This window comes from Bos indicus, chromosome 25 (genome assembly GCF_029378745.1).
Source record: "Bos indicus isolate NIAB-ARS_2022 breed Sahiwal x Tharparkar chromosome 25, NIAB-ARS_B.indTharparkar_mat_pri_1.0, whole genome shotgun sequence".
Lineage (NCBI taxonomy): Eukaryota > Metazoa > Chordata > Mammalia > Artiodactyla > Bovidae > Bos > Bos indicus.
Window position 1 is genome coordinate 940,530 of NC_091784.1, and position 19,366 is coordinate 959,895.

Sequence of the window (19,366 nt, forward strand, 5' to 3'; positions counted from 1 at the left end):
ACTGTTGCTGCACACTCAATGCAGTGGGCCGGGCCTGGATTGTCCACTGGGTCTCATGTGGAAAGGAGAGAAGGGTTTCCCCCACACACACAAACCCCACCCCCTCTGTTGACAGCCTTGTGACTAGAAACGGTCCCGAAACAAGAATCAGAAAAACCAGAGAAGCCCAGATGGTAGTCCTTGAGATGAAGGAACTAAGCAGCTGGTTGAGATGGCACCAAGGGGAAAGGTTGCTCTTTCTGTCTACCCCTCTACTCCTTTCTTCCTGGACGCCTTATGGGTTCATCATGGAGATTTGAAATAAAGTTCACAAAAGTCATATGTGTTGAATCAAGATTTTGCATTTAACCATCTCTCAAAAAGGAAGAGAGCTTCGCCTGCACATGTTTCTTTCAAAAACGTCAGTTGCTTTTCAATTCTGGGGTTTCTCTCTTGCCTTGTTCAAGTAGCCTTAATAGTAAAAATCAACAAAAACCACATAAAGATTCACAGATACCAACAAAGGACAGCTTCTGTTTCTGAAATCATCTTTGCATTTAGTAGAACATGAGCTCTATTCTTTGTATTTTGCCTAGGGAATTAGCGATGTCCTGGTTCAGATGGCAAGGCATCCGCCCGCAGGAGACTCGGGTTTGATCCCTGGGTCGGGAAGATCCCCCGGAGAAGGAAATGCCAACCCACTCCAGTATTCTCGCCTGGGAAATGCCACGGACAGAGGAGCCTGATGGGCCGCAGTCCATGGGTCGTATCAAAGTTGGGCTCAACCCAGCAACTACGAACAGAAGTATTTCCAAAGACCACACTCAAGTATGTGTGTGTGTGTGTGTGTGTGTGTGTGTATCTCCTCTTGCCGTCTTGGAGTCTGTCTCGGAATCTTCATGTATTCCTGCCTCTGTGTCTCCTGACAGCCGGCCGCCGGCCCGTTCGTCTGGCCCCGGCGTACGCCAGGTGCTCTGGCTCTGGCTGAGGAGCTTGCACAGGCCAGCTGTCTCCCTTGGCGTGGGTGCGTGCGAGTGTCTGTGTGTCTGTCTGTGTGCTTGCCTGTGGCTCATCTGCTCTCTCAGGAAGGTCGAGTGCTTGGCGGGCGGCGTGGGGGAAAAGGGGGGCCTTGGTAGTGTGAAGGGGCAGGGCTGAGGCGCTCCGGTCGACCGCGCCTCCGTGGCTTCCGGTGGGTTTGGGCACTGGGCAGGTGCCGGGCAAGTTGGGCACTCAAGTTTCACTGCACCTAGGCCCGCAGGATGTTCAGAGGTCCCTGGGCCACAGGGGTCGGGAGGCGGCGGGCCCTGAAGACCGACACCTCCAGGGCCGTGCGGGCCTGAGCAGCGAATGGGATCGGGGGGGAAGCCCCGCTCAGTGAGCGCGGCCGGGTCTGGAGTGGCCGGGGGTGGGAGGTCGCCGAGACCTCCGCACCCCTCAGCCCACCCTCCAGGCCCCACGCGCAAGCACACCCACCCTCCCCGTCACTGGGATGTCCTGGAAGCCCTTCGGCCCCCGGGCCTGGCCAGGCGGTTCCTGGTCTGGTGTTGGCGGTGTTTGGTGGCCGGCTGGCGTCAGCAGGCTGGTGTTCCTTCGCAGGTCCTGCACCTCAAGTACAGCACGCCCCGCAAGGAGAGGTGCGGCCTGTTGGCCTGACCTGCAGATCAGAGTGAAAGGGTGGCGACGAGCAAGACTCTTAGGGCGCCCCGCGGCAACCGCTTCTGTCTGGCTGTCGCGGTTTCCGCGGGGTGGCATGTGTTTTCCTCTTTACAACCTGTGCTTGCTGCTCTTCCAGTTTAACTTAGAAGCAGCCCTTATTTTCTGCATTTCTAGTTGTCACCGTTCACTGGGGCTTTCCATGTGGTGCTTGGGATAAAGATCCTGCCTGCCCGTGCATCAGATAACAAGCGATGTGGGTTCGATCCGTGGGTCGAGAAGATGCCCTGGAGGAGGGCGTGGCCACCCACTCCAGTATTCTCGCCTGGAGAATCCCATGGACAGAGGAGCTAGTGGGCTACAGTCCCTGGGGTCGCAGAGTCAGACACGACTGAAGCAGGTTAGAACACACTCAGGTTTTAGTTCAGCCACTCAGGTGTGTCCGACTCTTTGCCACTCCGTGGACTGCAGCACTCCAGGCTTTCCTGTCCTTCAGTATCTCCTGGAATTTGCTCCAACTCATGTCCATTGAATCATCATGCCATACAACCATCTCATTCCGGTGGCATCCACCAGAGAGGTGGCTGGGGTTTGGCAAAGTGCCTGGTCCCGCTGCGTGGGTGTGAACCTGCCCTCACCACCCCCTGACCGTGTGACCGTCACTGTGTCCTCCTCTGTAAATTGGGAGGGGGCAACACCTGCTTGGGAAGGGGCACACACAGCATCTGGTATATAATCAATGCACCATCCATCGCAGCATTGTATATATTAATAACAGGGATCGCATTTAATAACCTGCTCCTTTTTCTCTCTTGTAACTTAACTGTGCTCCAGATCACATCTGCTTTACTTACCCCTGTAAATCCCACACCCAGCACAAACAAGACTCAACAAATTTGTGGCTGAAGAGGCAGGAACATACCCTGTCTTCAAGGAGATGAAGCCAAGCGAGATGAGGGCCTAATGATAACCCTGTGTGATGAGGGGACCCCAGGAGGACCTGCTTGGCTATGGGGTGGGGTGGGGGCATGGGCAGAACCCCTGATGAGCTCCTGGGATGGGGAAGGTGGCAGGAAGGAGAGCGGGCTGTTCCTTGTGGGGTGTCCACAGATTGTACCTCACCCCTCACTGATGAGCACTTAGGCAGTTTCCAAACACGTGTCACTGTTAGGAGGAAACAATCATTGCCCAGCTCCTACTCAATTGATTTCGTACAATATGTTTCTAGCATTGGAGTACAATCATCTGCTTTATTCACCCCATGCTCCGTCCATCCACCCATCCAGCCAGCCATCTGTTCATCCAACCATCCACTCACTAATCAATCCATCCATCCACTCATTAACTCATCTGATCATCTCAGACCCATTGAGAAGACAGACCCCTCTTCCGCTCCTGCTCCCAGGAGGACCCCCAGTGTGAGTGACTGGAGCCTTGTGGGGACAACGGGGGAGACACAGAAGGGAGATGCCTGCAGGCCCTCCTCCCTCTGAACGGTGAAGCACCCACCTGGTCCTAATGCCTCCTTGTTGGGGTGTTCAGGCCGGCCCTTTTCCTTCTTGCGAAACAAGCAGCTGATGGAGGACTTGATTGATGCCCTTTTTCTTTGGGGCTTTGTGCAGCGAGTCCTGCCTGCTGGTGCCGCTGCTGGGGTTGTTCCCGGGGTTGTCCTGAGAGCCTGTCGAGCTTTAGGGAGAGAAAAGGACCTTTAACTGGCACCCTCGTGCAAACACACACCCCTCCACAAGAGCTACTGATAGAAATGGGCACCCAGCAACACCCGCACCTCAACCTCAAAGCAGACAGTGGAGTCTCCTTCACCAAACACACTCCACACGAGCAATGCAGGCTCCGAGACACAGAGAACCACCCCAGGAAGTTGAGATTCTCTGCCTCGAGCTCTCCCCCGAGGAGGGCTGGACTCCAGGCCAGCTGGTGCAGAGGGCACTCCGACCCTCCATCAGGGTCTCTGCTCAGCAGGTGAAAACGCTCCAGCAGAAGGCAAGCTCCCCTACTCTGGGCAGTTCCCCCCACCTCCTGCAGGGTGACTGTCCCCGGCCATGGCAGGAGAGCGACGGTCACCATGCAGGTCTGCTGGCCAAGTGACCACATGTGTCCTCCATCGAGTGCTGCCTGGCTCAGGACGGGAGCTTAGGTGGTGGTCTCAATGAGGACAGTGTCAGTCACAGGAGGGGACAGAGTCTCCTGAGAGGAGACCCCTGAGGAAAAGGGAGGGACCCTCAAGAGCGAACCTGAGAGGCACAGGGCCATCACTGTCAGGAACATGCCCCGGGCCGGGCAGACTTCTACCAAGATCAGGAAGAAAGCTCCCACAGGAGTCAATCTGTAGAGAAGGACGTTTTCTAAAATCACTGAGGTCACTGAGCTCTTCTTCCCCAGCACCTGAAGTTCACCACTAAACACAGGCACTGAACCCAATGGTATTCCTTTAAAATCATCCTTGCAACTCCTTCAAGACAAGAGGCGCAGGGCTCCTGAAACTGATGACGGGCACACAGGCCGCTTACTTGTGGGCGTCCCTGAGGTCCTCATGGGTGGCTGTGCGCAGCGCTCCCGTGTGCAGGCGGCCCAGCCGAAGGGACAGCGGTAAGGCGGGGGTCGAGGTTTCACATTTGATGGTGGTCTTGTCATCTCCTACCTCTTCCCGTATAGCTGGCAGCTGAGGGAGTGAGGTAAGTGTCCAATTGGCTAACAATAGACTGTTTTGAAAATGGCAATCACATAGGCGTTACATTATAACCAGAAACTTATTTGAAAATCTATTAGCTATGCTTTCCCCCAAGTACAAAAAAAACCCCTTGTTCTAGCTTAATGCCATCTTAAAGGACTGTCTTGTTCAAGAGAAGCAGGGCTATGGGGCAGTGAGAGCATCCGATTGAGTGCAGAGACCCTGGATGGGAGCCTTCCTGCAGCTGGGCTCCGCCCTCTCTGGAATCCAGCGACCAGATGGCCCTGCCGGGCAGGACAGCAGAGCGACGCCAGCACCGTGGACCCTGCATGGCATGAACTGCCCTGATGAAAGGACTGTGCTCATTGCCAGATGCTTCTCAGAAGCACCACAGCTAGAGAACGAAACCTCTCAGCAAAGCCGTCCAGACCTTTCTGTTTGAAGGAGAAAAAGACACAGCTTTTGCCACCACCCAAGATCATTTGTAATGATGATGCAGGTTACTGGAACCCATGACAACAAGAGAAACACAGAAAAGGTACCTAACCCCTCCACGCGAACACCATGTGCCTGGATCGTATTTCTCGGTAACATACAGACTCGGGGCTACTCACTGAAGTACTTACACGCAGTTCGAGTGTCATTCGCTCACAGTGGTTTCCGTAAAGCACCCCCTGGTCTTCACTAAGAGATGATCTTGTATCACCCTAGTGGGGTGGGAGGTTCAAAAGGGAGGAGATATATGGGTACCTATGGCTGATTCATGTTGAGGTTGGATAGAAAAGAAAATTCTGTAAAGCAATTATCTTTCAACTAAAAAATAAACAAATTTAAAAAAAAAGAGAGAGATGATCTCTCCTGGACTCCCAGCGTTTCTGCTGGTCCTGGGTGTGAGGACAGGAAAGACAGTGGTGGCAACAGTGTGGGGAACAGATTAACCCCTCAGGGTCCAGACAGGTCTCACTGACACATCTGGGTGTGTGGTTAAGCCAGGGGAGGTTTTAGGAGACATGCATGGCATGTATTTTTATAAACAATGAGTGTGTTGTTTTAACCAACTAACCTGTGCCTTTTTAGTGGGATTCTGTAAAGAATACTGATCCCGTGGAGTCCCACGGGAGCTTGGTGACAACAAAGTGACAGTGCAAAATACAGCTGAACTCGTTTAACAGCAGCTGGATAAACTGGGCACCCTCTCCTGAGCTCTAACAAGAACCCTCAGACAACAGAAGGCTACAAAGGCTAGAAATTATCCACATGGAACTGAACAGGGATCGATCTCAAATTCAAGTTAAAATAAGCATTTATAAAAATCAGAAAACAGCAACGAACAGAGCAGGGAAGTGACACACCTGGGTTGACTATGGACTCAGTGGAGACAAACACCTGCCTCAAAGTCAGGGACTGCGGCCAGCCCCTTCGCCTGGGCCTTCTCCTGAGGAAGGCCTCTGGGTCCACAGCCTGGCTGCCCTCCCCCAGGATGGGAGCCACACCACTGGTGCCCACGTGGCCAGGATGGGCAGCACCGTGTCCACGTAACAGGAGGGCAAAGCAGGCCACAGAGCAGGCGAGCGGCACACCCAGGTCACCAACCCCAGGGGGACAGCGCTGGTCTGCTGTGCCCAGGAGAAGGGCTCCTGGGCACTGAGCTGCCTGAACTGGAGCACAGCCACCCCAGTCCTGCGGGAAGGCCCAGGAGTGCTCGGTCAGTGGGCTGGGAGCAGGAGAGGGACAAGGAAGGCCAGCCCTTGGGGCACTGGACTCCAACAACAGGGGCTCATCCAAGTGACCCGAGGGGAGAGGCAGTGAGCTCCCTCCTGATGCTCCCTCCATCAGGGATGCCGTGATGGACACGAGAGCCTCTGGAGCAAAGGTGGCTGGACAGGCACCACGGTTAAGTGTCCAGGCTCTGATCAGACCAGTCTGCACCACGCTGCTGGGTGTGAGAGCCTGGGCAGGGTGCCCGGCCTCGCTAAGCCTCAGTGTCTATGTCTGCTGAATGGGGATAGCAGCAATCTGGATCTCACCTGGGGCTGAGATGACAGACTCGGAAAGCACGTGCCCGGCACACAGAGTCTCCTGCACACTGCTACCCACCATCATTAAATTGGCTTCCCGCAAATCTAACATCTATGGCTCTGATTCAGTCATTTCTTACATGAAAACACTAAGCGGAAATTCCATGGTGGTCCAAAGGTTAAGACTTGGCACTTTCACTGCCGGGACACTGGTCTGATCCCTGCTTGGGGAACTAAGATCCCATAAGCTGTGTAGCATGGCCAAAAACATAAGTAAAGAACATTTTAAAAATAAGAAATAATACTATGTCTATTATAAACAAGCATGAGATGATCAGAAGGCAAACAAGTGGGAGAAAGGCACACTGTTACAACTGTCCCAACGAATGACCTATTTCCAACAGAACCATCAGCACATTTTAAGTGGTGGGTGAGTTTCATCACTTCCATTAAAACGTCAATTATTCACCAGGACATAATCACACAGTGTTCATTCATGTTAAACGATAAGGACTCTTTAATACTTCACAGAGAAACAAAGGCGTGCTACATTACTAAATAGTTTACCTTTCGACACTGCTTCCTTAAATCACTAGGCTGATAGATGCATGCAAAGAAATGAAGAGAAACCAGATTCATTGCGACTCTGAAGCTAAAATTTCAAGAATCCGTAGAGGCAAATACAGTAAAGCAAAAATGATGGCAAACATGTAAGTGACATGAAGATTTACAGAACATATGACTGGAAGCAGAACATTTTTTTTGACCACAGAAGATAAATAAGCTATTCAAGATTTACTAGAGAAACACTATAAATTATTACTCAGGAAGATACCATTCTATTACAACATCATGATTTATTAAAGCACAGCATTCTGTACAACAAAGGGCCTTAACAGGTGTCTATTCTCAGCCAAATTTCTCTATAAGTTAGTTTCTCTTAATCAAAAACATGTTATACTTTAAATTAGTAATTTAACTGATGAGGAAGTTACCATAATATCTATTTTAACATTGAACAAATCTAACCAGCTCTTGGACATTAATGTAAAATCCTGACATAGAATTTGATTTAAAACTTCTCAGAATAAATTCATTAAAGCAAGTTCCCTGTGATAATATGTAAGAATGAAAGCTAGCATAATAGCAGGTGCAGTCTTTACATTTTATTAACTATAGAAGATACTTTCTTAACGAGTCTAATAGAGACATTAACTGTGCAAAAGCTGATGAGATTTACAGTCTTAAATACAAGCACCAACACAGAAAGGATATTGTGTCAGTTCAGTTCAGTTCAGTCGCTCAGTCGTGTCCGACTCTTTGTGATCCCATGAATCGCAGCACGCCAGGCCCCCCTGTCCATCACCAACACTTGGAGTTCAACCAAACTCATGTCCATCGAGTCGGTGAAGCCATCCAGCTATCTCATCCTCTGTCGTCCCCTTCTCCTCCTGCCCCCAATCCCTCCCAGCATCAGAGTCTTTTCCAGTGAGTCAACTCTTCACTTGAGGTGGCCAAAGTACTGGAGTTTCAGCTTTAGCATCAGTCCTTCCAATGAACACCCAGGACTGATCTCCTTTAGAATGGACTGGTTGCATCTCCCTGCAGTCCAAGGGACTCACTCTCAAGAGTCTTCTCCAACACCACAGCTCAAAAGCATCAATTCTTCAGCGCTCGGCTTTCTTCACATCCCAACTTTCATATCCAAACATGACCACTGGAAAAACCATAGCCTTGACTAGATGGACCTTTGTTGGCAAAGTAATGTCTCTGCTTTTTAATATCCTATCTAGGTTGGTCATTAACTTTCCTTCCAAGGAGTAAGCGTCTTTTTAATTTCATGGCTGCAATCATCATCTGCCGTGATTTTGGAGCCCGCAAAAATAATGCCTGACACTGTTTCCCCATCTATTTCCCATAAAGTGATGGGACCAGATGCCATGATCTTAGTTTTCTGAATGGTGAGCTTTAAGCCAACTGTTTCACTCTCCTTTTTCACTTTCATCAAGAGGCTTTCTAGTTCCTCTTCACTTTCTGCCATAAGGGTGGTGTCATCTGCATATCTAAAAGTCCATTAATTCTACACTTAAGAGGATCATTTCTTTATGTAAGCACAATCTCATTTATGAATTACACATGATATGTAGTTTAGGATCCATCTACATTATGCTTATACCTGCGTGCTGCTGCTGCTAAGTCCCTTCAGTCCTGTCCAACTCTGTGTGACCCCATGGACTGCAGCCTACCAGGCTCCTCCATCCATGGGATTTTCCAGGCAAGAGTACTGGAGTGGGTTGCCATTGCCTTCTCCTGTAACTGCATAGTGATACACCAATTCAAATTACTGCTATGGGGGAAAAACACCATTTAACGAGACAGGAAGACAAAGCACAAACCCGACTAAGGGGACTCACGCTGTGGACCACAGCACTGCTATGACCAGAGGAAGTGGGGGGACGGGGGAGGGGAGATGGATGAGTAAACTACAGCCTCGGGGGCTGGGGGGGGGATCTGGATTGAGGACGACTAAGCAGACAACAGGATGAGACAGGAAATCAAAACCAATGATGAAAGCAGACACACTGTCAGAGAACTCCAACAGCAAGGAAAACATACAGAACTGTTCTTTTCATAAATATTCGGAAAGAAATCAAGCATGAAACCACAGAGAAATCGTCAAAGAATTTTAAATATCAACTAATTAGCCAATGATGCAAATTATAAAAACAGTGTCAAAAGACCACAAAATGGACTAGTTACCACTTCACAGGCCTCTAAAATGATTCACGGTTAATTTAATTATAAGCTGACTAACAATGCAGCTAACATGAAATGGGTGGTAACAGAAAAAAGAGATAATACAAGTCCAGTTACAAAGCAGAGTGTTGTACACGTGATTTCATGGGGTAAACAGCAATGCACTCACAACACCTAAGCTAAACACCCAAGAAAGCTGGAACATGTGCTTTAGAGCCGCACACTTTGTCACCAAAAGCCCTAGGTCGTCATCCCAGTTTTAGACTTGGAAAAGTGAGGCAGCCTGACATCTTCCCTGGGGCCCTGGGGCACTGGGCTTTTAACCTGGTTTCACACGCAGAGCTGGCCGGAGTGCGTGGCCAGGTCCATCAGCAAGCAGACCAGTGTAGATTCTTGGTTTTGTTCCCACCGCATGCCCTGTACCCTGTAGCCAGGCATTCCCAATGGAAAATGTGCTGCACGACTTTCCCACGCCATGACAGCTGCCTATAGTTACTTTCACAAAGCTGTCTGCTCCCTGAGAACAGAAACTTCCCTGCAGCTGCTGTGCCCAGCACAGGCCAGGCCCAACGTTACAGAGGCAGGCTCTGGCTGAGTTCATGATGACATGCTAAGTTGGTGGTCCAAATATCAAGACTAATTTGTCACTGTGCCATTGTGGAATGATTAAAGACTAGGCGGTTTAAAAACTTTTAGACCTCTGAGCGTAGCAAATGTACCTGATTTTCTTCTGGGTATAAAGAGAAAAATCAAAAAACAAACAAAAAACAGCGTGCTGGGGGAGGGATGCGGCAGGGAGGAGGCAGACACATACCAGAGTCATGATGCCCAGCTGGTCTCCCTCCTGTGCCGGGCTGTGCCGCCTCGTTCTGGGCTTGGGCAGGGGTGGGCAGGAGCCAGCATGCGAGGAGGTGGGAAGCAGGTTGAGGGAGCTCACTGATTTAAAACGACAGAGGCTGCCTAAGCTCCCCCTGCCCTCCCTGCTCTCAGTCTCCTCGGCCCGCTGCTCCGTGTTCTCCTTCTCTTCTTCGATCAACCTAAAATAGAATAAAATGCATCACCTGCCTTTGTCAGCAGAGGAACCTGTCTGGACAATAAATTTGGGCTGGCATTCTGTGTCATGATTAGCAAATTCCAGAAACAGTTGCTCAATGAACATCTCAGCCAAAAGGTTCTACGTTTCCTCTTTTGAATATTCTCAAACTTAGAATAACTTAGCGTTGAGTCTTACTGGCCCCTGATCATTCACGCTTGATTTCACTTATTTACTCTAACCTTCTGCAGGGACCCTGGTGGCAACTCTCTTCCTCTGAGGAGATACCTCAAGTTGACAACCCTTACTTCCCCTGCTCTCAGGGCAGAGATGCATGTCAGTGCCTCAAGTCTTTTCCACTGGGAATCAGGAACTCTGTATAATCAAAACAGCAATTCACAAACAAGCTGCAGTTTCTAAACACAAGTCTCCAGACCAGATGAAGTGCTGAGTTGATCTTTTTTTTTTTTTTTTTAAGGTTGTGTATATACAAACGCATCACTTGATGAAGTTCTCCACCAGCTTTGTGTGAGTTTCTGGGTTCATGTCAATGTGCTGCATTAACCTAGAATTCACAGTTTCTGCTCTTCTCCCCTAATGTGTGGTGGATGTTTTTATATAGCAGTTTAAATACACGATTATGCAAATAAAATGATTTTCAAATTAAAATACAAGATTCTTACAGACAGTAAACTCTCCAGCTTCACTTCTACTCATACATCTTGAAAGTTTTTCACTGTTGATTACAAGTTGATGGACAGAATTTACCATTTACATCAAGTCAACTTGTGCATAAGGAAAAATCACTTTTACCTGACAACTTGCTGTAAAAATAAAAATATTAATATATAACCATTCCATACTTCCTGCAGGGATGCAGAAAGATCATCTTTCTGAGCTCGTCTCTGCTCAAACACGGCCCACAAAGCTGTCTGTCTTGGCGTCAAATGGGCAGGCGACACCACCTGCGTTTGCTGGTTGTCCCATTCACCCCCTGCCTTTCCCCGGGATCCCCGCACTCGGCCGACAGGAAAGGGCACCTCAGCCTGGGCTGACGTGGCGAGAACAGTCTGAGCAGCAGCTCTGCCTAGTCCTGTGCAGGGTCACCAGCCTGCGGCCACTCTGAACGTGGACTCGGGACACGGGCATAGCTGTGCGGGTGTGGCACCAGGCAGGCCTCGGGGCCCCCAGCCACCCGGCCGCACCCAGACCCAAGGCCCCCTGCTCACCACGAGGGAGGCCTTTGGATTCTATCCCGTTTTGAAAATTGTTATAACTGCCAAGATGGTGTCTAAAGAAAACATCTTAAATATACTGATGAGATGTGAAAAACTCAAACACATGTCCTTGGACCACTGTCTTACAACAAGCCAATCTTCACACTGCATTAAGTTAAAAAGGAAAATGCAGATCTGAGTGGGAATTTGCCAACCCCAAAACTCCAGCTTTCACCAGGTGGCTTTTCACCAGAACGTGGGGGGCTCCGAGGGACACAGGAGGGTGCAAGGGCCATAGGGGACACCGCCTCGGCACCTCACCCACCTTGGGGCTCAGAGCTGACGGGGAACACCCCACAACGCCCCCCCACAGAGTGCTGACACCACACCGTGGATAGAACGCCCTGGCTGACCGAGCTCTATAAGCAAGGGCAATCTAAAAACTGAAAATTCTTGAAGCAGACCTGAGGTCAGGTTTCTTGCTATGGAACACTCAGATGTCCCTAGAAGACAGCTCCTCAGAGAAACCGAGTTTCTGGGGAGCCGAGTTCGCAATCACCCACTGAATCTCTTCATTGATGGTGTCCAGCTTCTCCTGAAGCATCACAGTCAGAGTCTTGGCATTGGCCTGCCCGCTGGGCGACAGCTGAGTGGCTGAGCTGAAGAGGGTGACCCTGTCGCCCTCGTCGTCAGACACGCCCTCGTCACTCTCAAATGCCTGGGCCACGTCGGCCAGCATGCTGGCTTGCTCCGCGTGCTCCCAGTTCTGCTCCTTCAGGGTCTGCATCTGGGCACGAGAGGACCACGTCTCGTCAGCAACATTCAGGGCAGCTCAAGTCTATCAGGAACTGAACCCAATTTTACATGGAAACCCTGACTGTGGATAAATGGGCCATGTTCATGAGACACTGCCATCTCTTAATCGAGCAGGACTGAAGAAACGGGCAGGGGGAGAATCCAGTTCCTAGATGGCCTGGTGACACCCAGGACGGCAGGCATTCTATGAGGTTATTCAAAAGGGTGGGCTGATGGAGTCAGAGACAGAAACTGAAAATTACAAAAATACATCCATGCCTCCATCAGCCAGGCTGGAGGAAAATAAGAAAAAAGAACCCTTCAGCTCGGCAGCCACTGGGTCCCTATCAGCGGTCACCTCTGGTACCAGTTCACCAGAGAGTGCCATCCTCGCAGGCTTCCAGCCCTCCATTTCCCAGGCTGGTCTGAACACCCACAGACAGGAGCGAGCAGGGTCAGCCAGGAGACAGGAGGGCCAGCCCCCCTGCGGCTCTCCTCTCTGGGCACAGGCCCTCAGGCTGTTCTGGGGGATGGCCCCTCGCACCACAAGTGTGGCTCTGTCATCAGAGACACACGGGAGAGGGCCCACGGGGCCCCGTCCCGCCCTCCGGCTCTCACACCTCACACCCTTCTCTCTGAAAACGTCCCCCCTGCCACACTGTCACCCAGGTCCTGCCTTCTTTCCCAAACATGACCTCAAAGGAACTGAGGGGCAGCCTCGAGGTGCTGGCTTGCTGGCTCCCTGTCCCCTGTGGCCAGTGCCCTCGCCTCCTGTCTTCATCACAACCCCACCCCAGGCCTGGGCTACCCCCTTCGCTGGCTCCAGGACCACCTGCCATCATTCCTGCTCCGCTCTAGCAAACCAGCTGCCTATGGGTTCACCCCCATCAGCCCGGTCAGCACATCCTCTCCCTTCTCTCGCCTTCCAATAGCACAAGGGGAACCAGCAGAGTCCTCCTCCAGGGCTCCCTGCAGCACCCACTGTGGGTCTCTGAAAGCTCCCTGGGAGCAGCCTCTATGGTCCCCTCCCGCCCGGCTCCTAGCTCTCTGCCAGCAGGCGGTGGGTGTGCCCCAACCTGCAGGGCAGCTCCCCGGGGGTTTGAAGAACCCATGTTACCAAGCCCCCTCCCCTCTTTGCCCTCCCCCACACCCGCCCCAGCATGTCTCTCCCTGGGATCCAGGCCCTGCCCTCCCTGCAGTTATTCCTGTCGCTTGCACCCCTTCTCAACCTTGGAATGCAGGGTTCCCCACAGCTCTACCCTTGCACCCCATCTCTCTCCACGGGCACCCACCTGGTGACTTTACCGTGCTCGTGGCTTTCAATGCCATCTGTATGCCCACGACCCCAAGTCCACCCTGAGCTGAGTGAGTCCTCTCCCGGATGCAGGCCGGAACACTCAGCTGCTCTCCTCACAAGTCCCTGGGACACCCCATGGGCTTGTCCACCTCAACAGGGCCAAGGCCCAGCTCTTAGCTCCCCGTCCCGGCAGCCCTCCTCACCTCAGGAAACAGGCTCTGGCCTCAAGCTGCTGAGGCCTGAGCCCGGGCTCCTCCCTGATGCAGCCCGCTCTCTCCCTTGTCCCCACTGGTTGACACGACCCTTTTTCTATCTCCAAGTGGCTACTTCTCTTCTTGCCTCGGGGTCTCTGGTTCAAGGTCACCCTCCTGGTGTCACCTTGCTGGCCACCCTGTTCACACACAATCGTCCCCTCCTCCTTGGACAACTCGGGCACTCTGGTCTCCTTTCCCTGCTCATTACTGTTCGACAGGCTGTGCGGGTTTAAAAAGGGGTCCACAAATTCTTCCCTCCTCCTCCCTTCAAGCGGCAGAAGGGGCAACTCCTGCTCAGCCCCTAAGCGAGGCAGGACTGTGCAGCTCACTCTTGCAAACAGAAGTGAAGGTGTGCGGCCTCGGGATCAGGGTGCAAAAGGCCCCGGGCTAAACCCCACGCTCTCACTCTTAGAGGGTGTTCCGAGGAGAGTCAGGCCATATGGGAAAGCCACACGGCAGGGACCTGGGCCTGTCCCCAGCAGCCAAGTGAATCTGAAAGCCTGCCATCCAGCCCTGGGGGGCCTTCCTGTGTCTGTGCCCTCAGGAGGCCCTGAACCAGGCCCGCCTGCTACAATGCACAGGCACTGTGGACTGTGAGCTGCTCCCTAGGAAGTCATTAAGCTTTGCAATGATTCGTTACGTAGCAGTGGATAAAGGACACACACGGTTTTTAATTCACTGCTGGAGTCCTACTTCTGACCATGTCTGGCCCAAACTAACTGCTCACTGAATATGGAAGCTCAAAACACAGACATGTATGAACAAACACATGGCATGAATGAGGTGAAAAGATAAAGGCACTTAAACTCCCAATGAGAATTCTTCTCACTATAAGCTGATGGATATGTGTATCCATTTACTCGTAGGATGATTTCAAAACTGTGGTAATTAGTACCATGCTGGAGCTCACAGTAGGCCACAAGTTATCCAAATTGGTTATTTTAAGAAAAAAAAAAAGCATGCCTTAAAAGTAAACTCTTAGCCAGAAAAAGGAAAATGGGAAGACATAAAGCGACCTATCAGCGCTTTGTTCCAAACCCACCTCAGGACCACAGTGTGAGGGGGCAGGTGCCTCACAAGGTGCCCACCAGGGACGGGAAGAGGGCCGCGGGGTCCTTGCCTCTGACAGCTCATCGTGCAGCGCTGCCAGCTGGCCTTTCTGGGGGCATTGTAGCACTGCCCGATCTCCTGAGTAGTCTGCTGACCAGTCTGCCACAGGGAACCTGAGGTCCAGAGCACTGCCCAAGTGGGGTCAGCTGAAACACACGGCAAAGAGCAGCGCTGTTAGAAGAAAAGAGAGCTCACTCTGTCAGTCGAGCCAGAGCCTGTCCATTTGGAAGATTGGCAATTTCACAGCAAAAGGGCCCCCGGGAGGGCACTGCCCTCTGGCTCCAACAGCAACAGGCCACCCGCTGCTCCACAGACACTCAGGGCTCATCCCCAGCAGCTGGAAAACTCCCATATGTGGGGAAGGCAGTGCTGACGCGAGGGTGTGGAGCTGACTAGGACAGGATCGGCTGTCTGAGGCTGGGGCATCCAGGGTCCCTCTGGAGCCCACTCTCAGGTCCCAGGGCGGGGCCTGCACCTGCTCTGCTTTCCCCTTGGCACCCCACCTCCCCTTCGGCCCACGCCTGCTCTGACCTCCCTCTCCCACGGGAAGTCTGTGGATCACAATCACCAGTCTGCCTGGAACACTGTCTGCACTGCTCTCATTGTTTTTAAAGGTGTCTCAAACAACCCGCAGCAGAAAGGGCTCGGACCCACACCTCGGAGCTGAGCACCACTGGTGTCTCCCATTAAAACAAAGGCGAGCGTGTCACTGGACTCTGGGCTGAACAAGGCCCAGCACAGATGCTCAGGCCCTGAGCACTAAGGCCTGGGCCTGCAGGTGCCAGGAGCTCACTCAGCAGGGGCCTGCTGAGAGGCAGGGTGGCCCCGCCTTGACTGTGAGCCACCTGCACTGCAGGACCGCCCGGGCTGTGCTCAGTCTTGTCCCTGGGAAGAGGGTGGTGCCTTCACGTGCAGGAGTCCCTAAACCTGGGAGACAGGACCTTCCTCCGAGGACAGGACACCCCATACGTCTGCAGAGTGGCCAGGGCCGACCACCAGCTCAGCCTGCTCGGGGTCACCCGCTGCTCTGCGCGACGGTTTTGCAAGGAATACTGTGTTGCATAGGAGATGGAAGTCTGGAATCTCCCGGAGCCACACCTGTCTTCCCTCCTGTCTCCTCTCCCTCCTGACAGAACTGCTCCCTTCTCTGCCCCACTTGCACCCAAGGGCCTGGGGCCAGAACACACTTGGGAACTGGGTAGGGGGTACGACACAGTCCCACTGTGGACTGCGGACCCTCGAGGGTCCTCTGAGGGCCACAGAGGCCTCCGGGTTGGGTCGCCACCCAACCATCACCTCCCAGTCCCCTCGCGGGATGCAGCCTCCATCTCTTTCCCCCTCATCACCCGAAGCTCTATCCCCCCCGGAGAAGGTCTCAGAGACAAGGTGACCAATTCCTCTGGGAGGCCCACTAAATATGCTGTGCCTGCCCTGCCTGTGAGCCAGGTTTTCAGTCCCCACTCCCTTTCTCCTGAGCCAGCATAGTGCTCCCCACCCAGCCCACAGTGCCCGCAAGCCCCACTCCGAAGCCCCACCTGTGCTGCTACGTCACTGCCGTGACCCCTCGAGAGCTGCCTCCTGGAGACACCCCTCCCTCGCACCAGCCGCTGTGGCCCACTGTCTTCAGAGCACAGCGGGCCCTCCTGCCCCGCGGCTGCTTCCTCTTCTTGTCTCTCACACTCACTGACACACAGGGGACTGGTGACCAGGCCCCAGGTTTCTCCATCTGAGCCCCCCAACCATGCCAGGCCTCGGGTCCTGGCACCAGGGCCCTCCTCATTACCCAAAAACCCCCAAGAGCAGGAGGCCATGTCCACCTCCTCTTTCTCCACTGTCTACACAGTCTGCCTCACACTCACCTTGTCCATCCCGGGAGCAGGGGTTCCCCACTTCTGACAGCACCAGCCTCTCACCTTGGGGGAGCTCTACCAGCAAGTCCAGCCATGTCCCCTATCCATATTGCAGGGCACGTGCTCTCCTTGAACTCCACCCACTGTGGTTTCGGACTCCACCTGCCAGTTTCTGGCTCTGCCTTTGTCTCAAATGATATCCCCTTACTCTAGAAGAAGGCTGGGTTGGGGCCCTGGACTGTGAGGATCCCCTAAGTACACAAACACAGAAATATGCGTATGGGCTCCAAACTGTCTCCTAAGTCAGGCTTCAAGCAGTAGTCGATTTCCTACAGATGAATGAATGTCACCAGTTAAGCACTTAATGACCTTTGCTAAAGTTTGTCTCTCACTTGTGACCATTTTTCCGTGAAGAAGCCAAAGAAACATTTAAATACTTAATAAGAATTACCACCCCTCGAACAATGAGGAAGAAAAAATCAGGATGCTCAGTAATCTGCTCGCCTCATTCACAAGCCAGGTGATTCCTCCCACCACAGTCAACGGCAAGTCATGTCTCAGTCTCCATTCATGTAAAAAAGACTACAGGTCATTAACCTTCTGCGACTCTTCCGAAACATCAGTGTCACAGTCTGTCAGGCCCCTCAAATGAATACACCCAAATATCAACTGGTCGCCCCCACACTTCCAAATCTCTGCCTGTGGTTTTGAGTGTTGTCAATACTGTGACTACCACTCCATGGTACCAAGTTTGACCCTAAGGAACGATGCTTGTCTCTTCCCTCTCGCTGGTCACGAAGCTACAGGCTCCTTGAGGTGCGACCATGAGCAACACCCAGTCATACTGTCCACACACCAGACAGGCCCTTGTCACACTCGACAGCGCTGAGGGGAGCTGCCCGGGGGAGCAGCCTACCCATAGTGGAAGGGAGCCCCTCGCACTCTCATCTGGTCCAGTTCAGCTCTCAGGGTTTCCAGGTTTAGAATCAGCTGGTCCTACGAAACAGCAAATGACACAGCCTGCACCGCTTGCTTTCCTGATGTAAAATGACTTGCACCAAAATGTGCAGAACAGGTTATGTGAGTAGGTATCCACTCCGAACATTTTAATTCTGAGAAAATGTTCTCTAGGAGTCCCTAGAAAATATAAACACTCAGAACAATATTCACCCATAAACCACAATGAGGAGGAAGTTCCATCTCAGGCGCAGAAAAGGTTTCTCTGGAGGAAACATGGCAAGCCATTAACAACGATGAAGTCTGTAGAGAGAAGCTCGACTTCAGGCGGGGGTTCGGGTCAGGGGGACACAACTCACTCTATTGCCCTCACTCCTCTCGTTGCTTTAAACGGTCTCCATGGAGCTCACCTGCATTCCTGGGCATTCCTCACATTCATTCCTCTACAGCCCACTTCACTTCCTTATGGGGTAAAACAAGTCAAACGGGCCAAGTTTCCGAGTCACTCGACTCAACCTGGAAGCTCTGTGCTGTCGGCCATGGCAGTCACTCGCCTCGTGCAGCCCCTGAGCACGTGAGACAGGCTGGTGCAACACTAGATGTGGAAATCACACAGAAGATTTCAAGACTCACAGTGAAAGAAGGATGTCAAGGAGCCCATTGGGTTTTAGGAAATTTTTGATTGTGTAGGTGGCTCGTATTATCTTTCTGACGCACAGCACAGTCCACGTGAAGGGCTCACGCTTTGTCTCAGCTTTCAGGTGATCCCAGAAAGGACTACTCAGAATTCTGAACCACACATAACAGCCACACACTCTAAATTCAACTATAATGCAAACACATTCAGTGTTCAAAACCAGAAATGCTATACGTGTTACAGCAGTGGATTAGCATAAGGAAAATGTAACTTGACTTCTGCTAAGCATCTGCTCAAACTCATGTCCATTGAGTTGGTGATGCCATCCAACCATCTCATCCTCTGTCATCCACTCTCTTCCTGCCTTCAATCTTTCCCAGCATCAGGGTCTTTTCCAATATGAAAATTCATATTAAAAAACTGGAAATAATTACCTCAAGCATTTTTTAAACGTAATAACAAAGTTGGCAAGGCTGTGTTTTATAAAATGAGCATCAATTCAATTTCAAGGTTTAAAAAGCTGTTTTAGAATCTACTGTATAAAGAAATGGAGAGAAGAATGATCTAGTTGAGATTGGCTTTGTGTTAAAAATTGCTGAGATTAATTGATGGGTCATGGGTATTTATTATACTACTCCATCCACTTTTGTGCATGTTTGAAATTTTCCATTGTAATACATTTAAAAACAGTTTATTTTCTGTTAGAACAGAGTCTTCTCCAGCAACACAATTCGAAAGCATCAGTTCTTCAGGGCTCAGCCTTCTTTATGGTCCAATTCTCACACCCATCCGTGACTACTGGAAAAACCATAGCTTTGACTATATGGATCTTTGTCAGCAAAGTGATGTCTCTACTTTTCAATATGCTGTCTATGTTTGTCATAGCTTTCCAAGGAGCAAGCAGTTTTTAATCTCATGGCTGCAGTCACCGTCTGCAGTGATTTTTGAGCCCAAGGAAATAAAACCTGTCACAGCTTCCACAATAAGGCATCGGCATTCAAAGATTTTTAAAGCAAAACAAAAGTTGACTTTGAATTGGCTTAGTCATAAACAGCATCCTGATCTCAACAGCCTCTGAACAGCAGTTCTGAAAGTAAGGAAGAGCACCCCTGATCGGAGC

At 51.5% G+C, this 19,366-nt stretch overlaps 2 pseudogenes; both read right to left on the bottom strand.

Annotated features, from left to right (window-relative positions):
- Positions 1 to 1,451: 1,451 nt before the first annotated feature.
- On the bottom strand, positions 1,452 to 19,357 carry LOC139179661 (liprin-alpha-1-like; annotated as a pseudogene).
- LOC139179665 (liprin-alpha-1 pseudogene) lies at positions 10,949 to 13,268 on the bottom strand (annotated as a pseudogene).
- Positions 19,358 to 19,366: the final 9 nt, after the last annotated feature.